We start from the raw sequence: 10,000 nt of genomic DNA on the forward strand, positions 1-10,000 counted from the left end.
AATAAAATAAAATAAAATAAAATAAAATAAAATATATACTTTATTTCAATTATCAACAATGTTTTTTTTATAGTTTAGTTAACAATAACAACACATCTTGATTTTATTTGTATGCTGGCATTTTAATTTAGATTACAATTAGATTATTTAATATATTAAAAAAATAATTTATTAATTTAAATACTTTTAAGCCATCTTGGAAGTTTACTAAGTCCACCTAATGGTTCCCTGGTTGAGATCCACTGATCTAAAACATTGTAAAATAGCTGATATACACACAGTTGTGCATCAGTTGAATTATGTTTGTATGTTTCAAGTTAAACATTGAGTATTTTAAGCTAATGAACTGTTCGTTATGTATTTTGTATTGCTCATCCTGCCATCTTTAAGGGAGTTTAGGCTAAGAATATCTCTTACTCATTGTTCAGTCCCTATACCGCACAACCTCTCGAGGATTATTGCTTTATTTTATCGGACAGACTGAGCATCCGTCAACTCATAAACATAACAAAAGTCTGTGTTTTACAAGAGCGACATTTTCTCAATAAAGCAACCCAATCTGTCCCCTAACGAGTCTGACGAACTCCTGAGAGTTAAAGCGTGCTGTCAGCTGCCTCGACATACGTGCCGCTGCACAGCTTAATAATTCATTGTTAAGTGATAAATTTCTCTGAAGCATGAGAAATGGTAAGAGCTGTGATAAATATGAAAGCACATTATAATTCATAAGCATGTGTTGGATTAGTGTAAAGCTTCCACCCGTATGTACATTATTAATGCTGTGCTCTGCAGTCTTTGGGCCTGGAGGACTGTCGCAGGGCCAGATATCACCTGTGCATGATGATTATCACACCATCATGTGCACTCACAAATTAAATATTCACAAAGAGTTTTTTTCCACAATCTCATTCAGTACTCTATGAATAAAAAGTTGCCACAAGGCAAAAAATAATGGAATTTTCCAAGTTTGATACAAGTAGCTATAAAGGTATCTGTAGTATTTTGTAATCTAATGCTTATTACAGTAAATAAAATTGCAATTTATATACTGCAATTTATTTATATATATATATATAATAGATCATTGGGTAAATGTAAAATCAATTAAAATCCACCCTATATAATGATGAAGGTTGAATCTGGCTTGCAACATTTCCCAATCTCATTCTCAATCATTTCTTGTCTTTTTTTCTCCAATACATTATGAATAAAAGTGTCAGTTGATTAGTAATGATATTTAATGTTTATTACAAGAATGTGTGTGTATTTAAAACAAAATATATATAAAAAAAAAAAAAGGTCTGTTATAGCTTACAGTATAAGTTCTATGGACCAATGGACAATAAAATCCACCATATTTAAAAAGTATCACCACAATAACTAATTATTATACATGATACCAAGACACAAGCACTGAAAAATGTCACTCAGAAATTGCTAATAAATTTGACAAATAATTATACAAAGAAATGGTACGTGCACATTTAATTAAATATGAAATTGTGAAGTAGAAAACTGAAATTATTTTTTTTTAAATATAATAAATTCCAACAATCTTGTTTTTTTTTTTGTTTTTTTTTGCAGTGAGTCTGACTGAAGTGAGTCTGACATAAACTGAAGTTCATTCGCTTAAAAAATTGTCATTGCAATAATATAAATAATTATAATAATAGCTGCAATAATAGGGGACGAGTCAAAATTATCTGCATTAAATTATTAACATCAAGCAACAATTGCTGTTGATAGAGCTTAATTTATTTTGAACCCGGAACATTAGTTTAGTCAGCTTTAGTCAGCATGTGCTATCAATGTCCATTTGTAACTCAAATGATGTAATACGATTAAATAGTCAGAGTAAAGAGAAGAGATCCTCATGATGCTGTTTGTGCTCGTCCTCCGGAGATCTCCGAGTTTAATTTCTGGAGGTATGAGGAGAGGCTGTAATCAGACTCTCTCTGGATCATCATTAGGTTTTTATGAGCTGTAGATGCTGGTTAGAGCAGCGGGTCTCTCGTGAGAGTTTCTGCAGGCAAACCCTCGGAGACGCTCCTGATCGGCAGCCCCAGAGAGAAGAAGCATAAGTGCTGTATGAATTTAGCACGACTGCTAAAAAGACCTGCGGGAATATCACCGCCGTAGATCCGTTTACAGCACAGTTAATGTTAATAGATGGTAATATTTTATTTCTATCTCTCTCACACAGTTGGCTTTTAAGCAGAGTGGAGACTCACATTCACCATTTACGACACTGGGCTTTATTTAGAGCCTAGTTTAGTGTTTAGTAGTAACAGAGGACAAGGCAGATTAAACGATTAATGATTATTTGGGGAATAATATGTGATTAGCTGATACCGGTAAGCGATACAGAAGTGGTAGTATTCCACTTATTAAGGCTCATTCTCAGTGTTGTCTACTGAATGCACACTTTATTTTAATGTGTCTTAGCTACGTTACATGTATTTACAGTAGGAATAACAGTAAATTATTAATTATTGCATGCAACTAACACTAAAGCAAAGCCTACCCCTAAATCTGCAGTAAGTATGTTAATTAAAATTGCTCAGTAGTTGTTTGTGTAATTACACTGTAATAATGGCATTGAAATAAAGTGTGACATGGTCTGTTTTTAATTTTTTTTTTAAGTAAAAAATGTCAAATTAATGTTAATATTAACATTTATGTTCATGCAATTTTAGTAGTTGTGTGCATCATTTACCATCCTTAGCTAATTGTATTATTTATATTATATATTGGTATAATAACAGGTACATTGTTTTCTAGATATTGATATCGGCACTGTAAATATCTATATGGTTGATCACTAGTGTTTAGTAATTTATGCATGTATAAAAAGGTACGTTTTGAAAAATTTCAGTGACTGGCAGGGTTATTATAGCTCATTTAAACTGAAACTAAAATGAAACCATTTAAAAAAAAAAATGTTGCTTATAAAGTGTAAACTAAAAAAAAAAAGTTAAAAATAAACAACAGAAAAATTCTAATTTGAATTAGTTTTTGCTTGAATAACTAAATACTAAAAAAAATACTAAAACTTAAAACTGAAGTAAGCATTAATAAAAACTATATAGACATATAAAAAACAAAAACAAAACAACTACTAACAATGACAAAACCACACACACAAAAAAAAAAGGAAAATCTAAAAATAAATACAGATTAAAAATATTAATAAAAATATAATATAAACCAGCATGATCAATTATATTTCCTTTTTTGGTCTTTTTTGCCACATTTGTTGATGGTACAGTACAGAAATGACATGAAATTATGGAGAGAAGAATAGAGAGTTTGATTAATTAAAGTTGTGTCAGATTCAAACCTGCATCGCCCATGTGTACACCACAGTTCAAAGCATTAGAGCTTGTATTAAAGGTAAAGTTCAACTAAGAATAAAATTACAATAAATTACATTCAATTACAGGCAAAACAGCTGTGAAAAATCAATACAGTAAATTCCCTCATATTAAAACAGTACATCGCATTCTAATTTTATGGACTTTTCTTAGACAGTAGTCCATGTTGACTGAAACCCCTCTGCTGCAGTTTTCAAATCTCATTCCATATTCTCCGTATTCAAACCGGCATGTTGCATTTGGTTACGACACACAAAACGGCACAACATCCATCAATGCACCTTTCTGAACAGCGATGGGGAAGATGTTTGATCCTCACACAACGATATCATATGACTGCTTGAGACCTGTAATATTGCATACGAGCTCAGAACAAACAGAGCAACATTCCGCCTCTTGGAATGCTGGGAAAACTATGGGGAATCTTCCCGGCATTCCTCTGCCATTGTTAAAGTCTCTCGGCGGAAGGGATAGGCTTTCAAACGCGCTCCCCGCATACACACCGCCCCATTGTTCCTTTCATCAATTACATTAATTACTATTCAAATCCCCATTGTAGCAGCGATCCGCGCTATCAGCCGCAGCATCGCCGAGGAGGAATCCGAGGATGTGTCACTCGCGGCCTCGTTTCTTCAGAAATCTCGGCAGACAATAAAGGAGCACGGCGAGCTTCTGTTCCTGAGCTCAGCCTGGCCCGCCGCCAGCCGCACTTAAACCCATTACAGCTATTGCTGAAATGATTTTGCCTCTCTCTTCATGCACCGGCTGAATTTCACAGCTATCAGTGCAAATAGGCGGCGGCTGGAGCGCAGGGACGGGGGATTTGCTGTGCTTGCTGCTCTAAGGCTGTCTCTTAATTAAAGCTTTGCCCTGGGTTAACTAGTTCCACGTGCAACGGCCGCCACAGGCCAGACGGGGGCAGTGCCGCCTTACGCTACCCGCGTAACGCGCTCGGGATAGAGTGCTCACGTTACAGGGTGGGCCTGGGCGCTTTTTGATGGATTGCAAATGGTTGTCCCTGAAAACAATAGCTGCTGGAAGTAGCGTGTGATATTGTCATTGGCCCGGCTCGCTTCAGAAAGGCATCTGCGCTGAAACACAAACCGCCTAAATGAGGGCAGGAGTTAGTCATAACTCAGTTAAGATGTCCTCCTGAATGCATCGGTGCCAGATCTGTTTCATTTATAAAGATAATGACGGCGGGATCTTCCAGCGGATCTCGGAGGTAGCCTGGCGGAGGGAAGGTGGGTAAGACTGATGGCAGATGGCAGCTCCACCAACGTGTCCATTAGCCAGAGATACAGGCCTGACGTCAGAGTAATGTGAAGGCTTTACAGCAGCTCCTCCACCTGTATCTGTAACACTCCGGACTGATCGAATCACACCGTGACTGATGCCATTATGATTAAATGAGTCCGGTCGAATGTGTCAGGCTACGTTTACACTAGTTTTCGTTTTAAAATGCATAACTTTTGCTATGGTTACGACTATGGTTTTCGACTCTCGAAAACGGAAACTTTCGAAAACGATGCAGACCCCGTTTTAGCTTGAAAACTCCGGGGTTGCGTTTCAGTGCAAACGGACCAAAGCGGAGACTTTTGAAAATGATGGCGTGGCTGCTCACATTCACTCTTCATTGACCGTGTAAACAATAACATGGAAACTGAACTGCAAACTTTCCTGGCTTTGTTGTCATTTTTAGCAGCAATTTGTGCAGCTAAATTCAGTATTTTATAATACAGCAGCTGCCTACATGCACAATGGGCAAGCTGTGCATAGAGCATCGGCAACAAAGACGTCCTTGCTTTTCCTCGGTATCATGCTCATTGTTGAACCTGCCAGTGACTAGCAACCAGCTTCCGGTTTACACTTTTCCGCGCATGCCCAGTGTGCATGAACGCTCATGTGACATGCGTTTCTGTTGTGTAGTGTGACGGAGATCGTTTCTGAAACGCTGTGAAAACGCCAGTGTAGACGAGGATCGTTTTTATTTTAAAACGAAAAAGCACTAGTGTAAACAGGGTGTCATTTAGGGCCCTGAAAATCTGTTTACTTTTTCCCAAATTCTGTTTAATTTAATTGAAATCATCATAAAGCATGTTTAATTGACTGCATTCATAAAACTTAATTTAATTATTTGTGAGAATTGTAACAATATTAGCCAAATTTCATGTTTTCTGTTTAAATATTTGATTTTAATGGTTTAATTAAATTGTAATCACACCTAATAAATTGAATTCATTAAACTTTAACAATTTAATAATTTATTAAAACTGTATCAACATTCCCTATTCATTGATTTTTTTCAGAAATTCAGTTTTTATAAATATTCAGGGTTTAAAGACTTAATACAAATTTATCATGAAAAATTTAAAATGAATTAATAAAACTCGTAATCAAATGAAAATAAAGCAGTTCCTTTACAACAAAACATAGTTTTTTTTTTTGTCAAATTAGTTTACTGTATAAATGAAAACATGAAGGAAAAATCTCTTGATTGTGTGGTATTCCTTAAAATGTTTTAATCAATAATAATAATAATAATAATAATTAATAATAATAATTATGTTTTGAGAAGCACATTCTACTGTGCAATAGTAATATATCACAATATGTTATACTTTTTTTAATTAAACTGAAGACTTTTATTTTGACAGGTTGAAGTAAAGAGCTTTGCTGCACAACTGAGCTTTACTGTATAAATTAAAATATAAATGAAAAAAAAAAATCTATTGATTGAGAAATATTCCTTAAAAAATGTTTAATAAATTGTCATTATTATTATTACTATTGCTTTGAGAAGCACATTGTTCTTGCACTTTTATGCTGGTGTGTTGTAGTGAGGATCTTTGCGTTTCTGTGTGTATCTGCTGATTGTTTTTCTCAAACGAAATGGTGAAGTGACTCTCAGAGCAGCTCTGGAGATGAAGTTCATGTGTTCATGTCCTCATATAGTGACACACAGACGTGCATCACGCGTGCTTCTGCAAACTGAAACGCACAACATGCAGACTTCATATCACAACAGCCCTATTTTGATTTATTCATTTAAAATTTGCCAAATTCCGTGACATTCCGCGTTATACAGTACATTCCGTTTTAATGACTGGATTTCGCATAGGCCTCTATTAGTTATAGTTAAAACAGTGTGCGCTGTTGTATTGGACCAAGAACAAAAGAGTGATGTGAACAGAAATGCAGAATGATGGATGGATTGCGAGTCAGAACCCACACAGTCATTTCCAGAACCCTTGTGTGACTGGTGACTAATGCACAAACACATAAACTGGTGTCAGAGCATGTGTACACGAGTCCCACCACACCCACAACTCTCGCCAAGTTACCCGGAGTGCACTCGCCGAATCTGAGCGCTCACACACTCATCAAGCGCCGCGACGAGCCGAGAGCGGGTATGTGGCGTTTCCCGAGCGAACTGACACAACTCCTCTCCTCGCGGTTTCTTCCTCGTCCTCTCCTCCGCGCGCATCCGTTTTCTGTCTATCTCTCTGCCAAGCTCTTCCTCGGCGGTGGCACACATTCTCAACTAGAGCTTGACAATAGCTATTTCCTGTTTCAGCGCTGGAGCTGAGCGCTAGGGAAAGGTCGAAAGGGTTTTCAAGATGGTGTTTTCCTTTGTGCGAAGAGCAGCAGCGGTGTGTGTGTTGCTGCGTAAGCCGTTCCCGCTGCTCCCCGATGTACAGAAAGGACCGTAATGAGATCAGGCCTGTCATTGCTGTTATTGATGTTCGCTCTGACACAGGAAGATATACACAATAATTACGGTGCTGGGAAGTCCCCGTGATCGTGCGTGTGTGTGTGTGTGGCAGATTAAGGGCTAAGCTGACAGACACGCATTCTGAAGGGTTGAGTTCTGAGGGTCTGCGGTTGAGTGCGTGTGTGCGCGGTGAGTGATCGTGAGCGAGTACGGAAAGGATCAGTAGATTTCGACATCAGTCAGTGTCTGTGGCAGGGCCGTGGACTGGATGTGTGAAAGCTCTCTCTCTCGCTGTGAGTCTCTTTTCGCCGAAGTGTCTGCCGCGACTGTATGGATGTGAGTCACTTTAAACTAGCACGTGGCTTCGACGTGTTGTCTTCGCAACGGGCCACTCGGCGCAGTCGAGTTTTACGGCAAATGAAAGTAAACTGTTCAGGTGCATCACAACAGTCTGTCCATGCGACTGCTTCGCAAACACGCTTCCTTTGAGATTCGGCGACGTGCGTGTGTGACTCAGTCTCGGGCAGTCGCAGTCTGTCATATACAGTCTAAGTTGAGTCTTTCAAGTCTCAAATCTTGTGTCAGTGATTTTAGTAATAAAGTGTGGCAGGAATGAGTTCTAAAACCGTAGGTGTTTTTGGTTAAATGTCTGAAACAAGCTTAAGATATTTAAAATTAAATTTTTTCGAAGTAATACTTCACTCGTGACTTTTGAAATTTTTTTTACATGCCTTGAAATGTGTCTAAATGGGACTACAGAGGTTGTTGTGAACATTGAACGTCATCATGCCGAACACCAGGTTATACTCACAACGCAAAGTTTTTCAACTTATAGATTCATCAAGATAATACTTTATTCTGATAGTTCACTTTAGACATTTTACTATTTATAAGTGACTTTGCAACTACATGTCAACTAGCAGTCATTAGAGTATTTTTAGACTGTCTTCTTAATATCTGCTAACACATTTTGATGGTTCCTCAACACACATTCTGTTGACTATAAGCAACTTTGCAAGTACATGTCAACTTATTCTACTAACTCTAACCCTAACCCTAACAGTCTACTAATACTCCAATGAGAGTTAGCTGACATGTAGTTGCAAAGTTACTGTATGGACAGTAGAATGTCTAAAGTGGACTATTGAAATAAAGTGTCACCTTTATCAATTTATAGCATTTTTCAATTGTAGTGTTTTTATTTATTTATTGTACTGTAGTGCAGAGACATACAGTGCTGGGTAGATTACGTACAAATTGTAGTCTGTTACTGATTCCAGATCACATGTCAAAAATTGTAGTCAGTGATGTAACCCATTATATTACACATTTAAGGTAATTTATTTACTTTAAAATATCAGGATAATTGGATTTATTGCTCTTGTGTGAATAATATGTAATCAATAAAAAAACTGTAGTCTGATTACGAGCATTTTAAAATGTAATATAATCTAATTACAAGTACTTAATTTTTGGTATCTGTTTATGTAATCCAGATTACATGTAATCAGTTACTACCAGCTCTGGGTGTATATTACACAATGAGATGCATTTGAAAGCTTTAGAGTTCCTGAAGACACATTTATCAAAAAAAAGACTTATTCTTTAAACTTTCATCAAAACTGCAGAAGCCAAATAAAACATCTTGATAGCTTTGGAGTAAAAACAGTATCTAAACCTCCTACAAATGCATGCAATAGATTCACACAAGCATACAGCAATCCACAAATGCAAACAAGTGATCCACAAGTTTTATTCTACTACATAAAATACATCAGTAATAATCAGACTCATGACTTTCTTTTAAGCCTTTACATGTGAAGTGTGAAAAGTGTATAAATGGGACTACAGAGGTCGTTGTAGACATTAAGCATCATCAAGCCAAACAGGTAAACTCATCTACTCGCTAGTACTCACACACACACACATATATATATATATATATATATATATATATATATATATATATATTGCACAATGAAATTACTATGAAAGCAATAGAGTTCCTGGAGATACATTTATCAAAAATAAATAAATAAATAAAATACTTGTTCTGTAAACTTAAATCAAAACTGTAGAAGCCAAATAAAACATCTTGATGCTAGAAAAAAACTATCCAAAAGAGATGCACATATAAACAACTGGAATCGACTCTAAAATAATGCAACATGGATGCATTCCTAAAAACTGTGCAGGGCAAATTCATCCACAGCACTACAAAACAGGACAGTGGATCATAATCAAATACATGAAAATCATGTGTCATGTGCCATTGTAGTCATGTGGCCTTTTATTATAGCCTGACTTTAGCTTTACACTTCTGCCAACTGTATTTAGGCTACAAAACTCATAAAAGTTGTGTTCATTTGTGAAGATTAATGAACAAAACGGGTAAGAATCATAAATGTTGATGATCACAGAGCTTGTTTTCTGCAGTAATCCAAAATGTCATTGGTGTTCCCCAGAGTATGTAAATAGGTGAGTATGGTGAGCAGGGTTGGTTTTCTTCTGCACTAGTCTATGCCCTCAGTATAAGATGCATTGGTGATTGTTGATCTTGTTGAGACGCTGCTTTAGAAGTCGACTGCTAAGTGCAAATGGAGTCAATTATTATTGCACTTTAACGTCTGAGATCTCTGGTCTCTCAAAAAAAAAAAAAAAAAACAAGCTTTAGAAAAAAACAAACCTGAAAACATGCAGAGCAGTGAAAGTGTTGGAGTAGCTTCACCTGGCATGGCTTTGCCCCTGACTGCCCTCTGCAGCCGTGTGACAGCGGACATGGCAGGTAGGTGTTGACCTGCTGACCTCCTCGGCTCACCGGAGCGGACAGGAGCGTGTTCAGAGAGAGGGATCCAGGGACGGTGGGGATTTTGGGGTGGGTTTTAGGCTTTACAGTGAATGATGGGGGCGC

This window comes from Sinocyclocheilus anshuiensis, unplaced genomic scaffold (assembly GCF_001515605.1).
Source record: "Sinocyclocheilus anshuiensis isolate Anshui unplaced genomic scaffold, SAMN03320099.WGS_v1.1 scaffold181, whole genome shotgun sequence".
Classification (NCBI taxonomy): Eukaryota; Metazoa; Chordata; class Actinopteri; order Cypriniformes; family Cyprinidae; genus Sinocyclocheilus; species Sinocyclocheilus anshuiensis.